Source organism: Zerene cesonia, chromosome 3 (assembly GCF_012273895.1).
Source record: "Zerene cesonia ecotype Mississippi chromosome 3, Zerene_cesonia_1.1, whole genome shotgun sequence".
NCBI classification, from domain to species: domain Eukaryota; kingdom Metazoa; phylum Arthropoda; class Insecta; order Lepidoptera; family Pieridae; genus Zerene; species Zerene cesonia.
In genome coordinates this window covers 7,835,724-7,841,721 of record NC_052104.1, presented here as the reverse complement: position 1 = coordinate 7,841,721, position 5,998 = coordinate 7,835,724, and positions in this window count along the sequence as shown.

Sequence of the window (5,998 nt, the reverse complement as noted above, 5' to 3'; positions counted from 1 at the left end):
CTTTGTTTTATACTATGTAGAGAAATGCAATGATAAAGCAATGCTTATGTCATACGTGTTAAAGTCGTCATTACCTGGTGTTTAGTGAGAGATGAGCATACTTTTGTATGAAGAGGATCACTCGTGTTTCCATGTTCTCAATAATGATTAATGACCGCCAACGCGTCTTAATGAATCCTTATTAAAAAAAAATTAAAATGCACAATACTAACTTTTTATTCTGTATTTGAAACCAACTTTCAATTAATGATATATTCGCAAATAATTCCCTGTTTAATGTATGGATAACCACCATACAAATGTTTTTTTTTTCTCATTAAATCTAGTCTATAAGTTGAACATAATATGTATCTATCACCATATAAAATTAAGTCGTAATCTACCATGTGCTTTTACGTGATTGCACAATAATAGATACAAACAGATTTCACCAATTAATAGAAATAGTATTACATTTAAGGCAAGTTATTCAAGAGTTTAAAAATGACTCGTTCACCAGATAATATCGCAATAGAAACAAAGCAGAATAAAATACCCATCCATATATCGACCTATCCGTCGAATAAAGTTACATCTGCATAATCGCTACTTTACAGGAGAGCGATTTGAAATTTGTCAAGCACAAAATCAGCATTTACATTTTTCTTAATTGTTTTAGAGAATTGATTCTTTCCCTAGGCATGTAAAATACTATTAAGTATTGTTTTCCATTAAAACATTTGATTAAAAACAATTTTTTTGGCATTTTTGAGTGTTTATATACATATGTGACTATTTACTATGGAAATGTCTACGTCGGATGTATACATACAACCTTTTTCTTTGGAAAACTGTTAGCATCATGTGTACATATAGCTTTGTTCTACGTAAATAAGTATTATGCTCAAAGGTTACATAGGATGAGATGTGAAAAATATAAAAGACAAAATTTAGATTTAAATTTCTTTTTTCTTAAATTAAACTTATCGTAATCAGAACATGTAGGTACCCGTTTTATTTAGGAACTACATACAAAATAGTATATCCTTAGATTAGTTAAGGAAAAAAGTTGTGATAAATTATTACCATGTCTTCTGTGTCTGGTTAATTAATGGAAAAGTTATTTTTTCATATTTTGTAATAGAATAATGTAATATAAAATAGCACGAAAAAAGAACAATATACAAATTATAATTCTTACAGTCCACTATGACCGCTCAAAACTAAGGTGGAATAAAAAGAAGAAACTTATTACTTATAAAAATATGCCGCTTCCTCCCTCGTCTGATGTTATGACCTTTTTCCAGAAACCTATGCTTTATAGACTATTTTGCCGGCGCAGTTGTCCCACCAAAAGCGAAATTCCCTAACAACATTTTTCTCTACAAAATCTAGAAAGTCACCACCTATTTCATTTGCCCTTCGCTTTGCCTCCGTTTCATCCCACATATCGTTATACCCATAACCAAAATTGTAAAATCAAAACAGGATAACTCACGCTTATAATAAAACAGGCTGACTTGACCATAAGGGCATGACGAAACTTAAAAAAATGTAAAACATCAGTTAAGATTCGGCCATTATATTCAACAGCATCACGTTTGTCAATAATTTTAATTTGCGACCTTAATTATTATTAAATAAATTAATAGTATTGTGTATCAAATATTTTTTTAACAGTGTGATCACTTTTGTTACGAAAAATATCGCACTGGTCGTTCTTATGAATAAAGAATCTAAGCCTAAATTAAAAAGTTTAATAACTATACCCCGGTACTGGCGTTCAGTTACTGCTTTGCTAGAATATAGAGAAACATCAAACCAAACCATGTAAAATAGAAACATTTTTGAAATAGTTAAACTGCCGTCCAGACAAAGCTTCGTAAAAGTTTCATGGATATGCACTTTATCGTTTCAACGGGAGAAAAGGATCGCATATGATCAGATACACTTTTGACTGTGTGCGATTTAATTATCTGATTGTGATTAGTATGGTGTCCTCTCATAATATTCTTCTCTTTAATAATGTTGTCGTCGTATTTTCCCAAGATGTTGATATTATTTTGCCACTAACTGAAAGAGTATTTAAAAACATTTTTTACAGACATTTACTATTTTACTATGACCATGCTCATGATGGGTTGGAACAGGCAAGAAGTATTTAAAAGAAAATTTACGATTGTTAGGCACTACGTGATTCCAGCATCTGTTCTTCAGTATTTTTTTAAGAATACTGACCATTGCTTTCACGGTTTCCCAAACGCCAGAACTTAAGAAAACAAGCATTGATCGTGCGTATTTTTTTCAAAGCACCGATCTCTACCCTGACACAGAGCACCTAAAGTTTTATCATCCACTAACTTCCCTTTTTTCGTGACATATTTTTGGCCAATGTTCTTCAGATATTTACGTTTCACGTCAGACCACTCAGATGGTCGTCGCAACCGTTTCTAGTACCTTTTCTTTGGTAGAGTGGAGAGCTTGTCGTCTCTGTAATAGTTAGGAGTGCTATAGGCGTTACAAGTTTATGGTGACATTATGTCAGAGGTAATCATCATGAACTGGACAGAAGGTATCATGACAATTTTTGTATGTATTTAAAGGAGAAGGCGTAGTATTCTGTTTTGTGGCGGAATGGAGGGTGGATCGCCATAGCTGACAGCTGGTGAGTTTTCAAAGCTAGAGGGTGTTCGTTTAGTCATGGTTATTGTTAGGCGTGGGTGAAAAATGTTAGTGTTGGGTGAAAAATAGATATATTACAGAAACAATATGATTCAGCAATATGAACAAGGCAAGACGTGCATTATCGGTAGCATTAGCTTTATTTAGCACAGGATGTAATTGAGATTTTCAGTCATCTGGTCTTCTGTAGATCCAAAAACGTCTACCCATACTTGGGTCAGTTCTTTTTGAATGTTTTCAGCACCTTCTGGCACTGATGACATGGCTAAAACATAATGATTGTCAGTGTCGATATCTAAAACGAAAAAATACAAATTCGTAATAAAACACCTATTCAACAATACAAAATTGAGTTCAATAGTTATAAAAAGGCCTGTATTTACTAACAATAGAATAAAAAATTAAAAATTTTTAGGCTTTCACGGTTATTTTGAGTTGGAAAAAAGGTATATCTCATAATCAAACAAAGAATAAAGTAACAATTGCACATGTACCCCATAAATTGCGAAACGATTCCAGCGTAAAAAGTAACATATGCACATAGAACCCAATGTTTTGATGTATTTTCCGACGAATGTAGTAGAATGTTAACATGTATGTGCTGAATTAACAGACGATTATAGTATTAAGACGAGTAGTGTACATACAAAAAACATCAATTCTTATTGTTTTTTTATATTTTGTAACAAATCTTGAAACTCCGTAGAAAAAGGAAACTAAATGACATAGAACCACTAATTTTGATTATTTCGCGTTAAAAGCTATCAGTTAAGGTAATTTTAATTAAAATTAATTAAAATGGCTAAAGATTTGCTTAAAATAACTTAATATGATATAAATGTGTGCTTGCTTACCTGGAAAGTCCATTTTTTCATTATTTACCGCAGTGGCAGCGGGCATCGCACTATTAGTTTTATTGAAAATACGCTTCGTTACAAGACTTATCATATATTGAGATCACGTAATTTTCATTTTTGAATCATAAACAATCTACTTTTATAATAAAAATACGTATTGACAATAATAATTGCTTAATGTTACGAAGACGCGTGCGCAAGGGCACATCACAGCGAATAAGGTCACAACCGCCGATGTTCCCTCTCCGCGCGCTTGCAATCCCGTCGGTCGAGACGGCGAGTAAAGGTATACGTACGCATATCGCATTATTCTTTGGAGGAATAAAGCAAATGTAACTTTATTCGACTGGTATCTCCGAAACTATACACGTTAAGAAAAAAATATTTTACTGATATAATATATAGGTCCCCTTAGCTCAATTACTACAATAAAAACGATTTGGTACTATAATCATATATAACTTTGTTCTTCGTATAGGTCGATATATCCATATACTTCAATGGGCATTTGCAATTAGCACTCCCCCATACTCTGGGAGGGTATACGGCTTGCTTTTAGAGAACTCGTATCATTACAACTAACTATTGTAGTTTTTGGTGAACTCCCAGTTATATTGCTGTTAAAACGAAACCGACATTAGGAGGATTACTTGCAAGGTAATTGTATCAAAATTGAATGTGTTAAATTGTTTGTATAATAAACTCAAAGATTTATATAATACATTCAATGATTTAGCTACTGTGATGTGTTTAATTTTCAATTTTAGTTTTTATGGCATTGAAATGCTTTATAAATGAGAAATTTTGAAAGAATAGAAAAAAAAAATTTACTTACTTTGATGTGTTTAATACAATAAAATTCAATTGTGTTATATAATGTTAATTATGTTAATTTTTGTGATTTTTAGTGAATTGGTTTTTGTTTAATTGTTTTAAAAACTGATATTGGTTTCTTGTTACTCTCAAATAAAGAATTTATTTATGTATTATTTAAAATGAACGACATAAATTGTATATTATTTTCAGAGACTTGGCTAATTTACTATGTTTATTAATTTAACACTTTTATTTTAATCCAAGTGAAGGTAAACAACAAAATTCATTAGTCCTTTAGTAATAAGTGGTGTAATTAATATGAATTTTATATACGTATGCTAATCTGGTTACCGTAAGTACCGCCGTAGTAAGTAGTAAGGACCGCCTCCTTGGTAAAGTGGTTAACGCATGAGCGTAGAACCGAGGGGTCCTGGGTTCAATTCCCGGTGGGGTCGCACAAAAAAAAATGTCTCGGTCTGGCAGGACACAAAAGGCTGATCACCTACTTGTCCCTATAGAAAATCGATCAGTGAAACGGATGTACATCATCTGCCCCATACCCCACTAGGGGACACGGGACTTCACTTTTTATGCTAATCTGGTTGATAACCTTCAACAGATCAGCATAAATTGATTTAAAAATTTCAGACGATACATTTAAAGATTATTTTCGTATACTTCTAATTGTAAAATGATAAATGCGACAGTGTGTTTGTTCGCTCGTTTGTCTATCTTTCGCGTTGCAACGGAGTGATTTATTATATGATTTTTGTATCTGGAAATAGTGAGCTAGACTTCTTTTTACCACAATTAATCTCATTCCCACGGGAATTTCCTTTGACTGTGCAAGCCACGGACGAAATGCTATTTCTATATAATTACTAGCTGTTGCCCACGACTTCGTTCGCGTGTACTTTAGTGATCAGGTCATAAGCTCTAATTAATGCTTAATTAATTGTGGCTTGGGTATCTGTGTGTATATCAAAAGAATAATATGATAATATGATAAAATGATAATTTGTAGTGGCTTTCTTTTAAAAAATATTCTATGTACAATTTTGAGTTTCCTTCGATTTTATCATATTATGTATAGATTTTATATTTCCCCTTCTGTTCACACGTGATCCCTGAAATGATAAATATTTTTTACGAATAAAAGTACAGATCCGCTATGGCCAACTTCCTGGCCATCTCTTTCGTATCTGTTGTAGCTTATTTTATATTTCTCTATAGAACCTTTTTCCTTTCCATATTATGTTAACTTTATCTTTCTCTTTTATAATCATAAACTCTCTTAGGAGGCTTGAGTCCCAGCAGGGGGAACATAATATATGGGCTAATGGTGATGATGAATATTGAATCACAGTATGAAAAAATATCAGGAGTTTTTGAAGTACTATAAATAAAATTAATCCTAGTATATTATCTACACTAATATTATAAAGAGGAAAGTTTAATATTACGAACACCTAGTATATTATATAATATGTACCACTCGTATAAGAAGATATGTTAAATAATATTGAAATGAAAAAATAAAACTGCATTACAATTAATTTGCCTTTATTTTACAGTTTTCCTATTTAACACCAACAATGAAGTATATTTTTATATTTATCAATACTCTTGTATATATATTATATTTGAGCTACAATAATGTTATA